At 36.6% G+C, this 547-nt stretch overlaps 1 long non-coding RNA gene across 1 annotated transcript in view; it reads right to left on the reverse strand.

The window, feature by feature from the left end:
• LOC106878119 (uncharacterized) overlaps window positions 1-539 on the reverse strand; it is a 4,495-nt gene extending 3,956 nt beyond the window's left edge. The window contains exon 1 of the long non-coding RNA XR_001410466.2: window positions 448-539. This is a non-coding gene — a long non-coding RNA (uncharacterized LOC106878119). The remainder of the gene's footprint in view (window positions 1-447) is intronic.
• Window positions 540-547: the final 8 nt, after the last annotated feature.

The raw sequence follows: 547 nt of genomic DNA on the forward strand, positions 1-547 counted from the left end.
ATATATGTATGTATGTATGTATGTATGTATGTATGGATGTATGTATGCTTGGCCGCTAAAAAAAACAAGTTCTTTTCATTCTCTCTCTGTTTATTTTCTCTTATTCCTTTCTGCTGAAGAGCGTAGGCTCAAAACGTAAAATACTTCTTCATTTTCCTGAGCATCAAACTAATACAATTGCTTGTTGTTCATATACCTTTCTTCGTATATTGTTTTTCTATAAATTCCAACAATATGTGTGTGTGTGTGTGTGTGTGTGTGTGTGTGTGGAGAGAGAGAGAGAGAGGGGAAATGAGGATGACGACAACTGTGGAGTTGGTATTTATGATGACGTCTCTCTTAAGACCGGTGATTTCAGTGGAAGTGGCGTTTGTGATTATCCCAATCATGACAATATCGGTACTGGTTTTGTTGGTGGCAGGAATAAGAATACCAAATTGCACTTACTTATTTTGTCTTCAGTAAACTTCCTCGGATTAACTTTCTTTCGTTTCAATACACATACGCTAACGACCTCTCTGGTATCTTTCTTGTAAATACAGTAGAA

The sequence above is a fragment of the Octopus bimaculoides genome, chromosome 28 (genome assembly GCF_001194135.2).
Source record: "Octopus bimaculoides isolate UCB-OBI-ISO-001 chromosome 28, ASM119413v2, whole genome shotgun sequence".
Taxonomy (NCBI): Eukaryota; Metazoa; Mollusca; class Cephalopoda; order Octopoda; family Octopodidae; genus Octopus; species Octopus bimaculoides.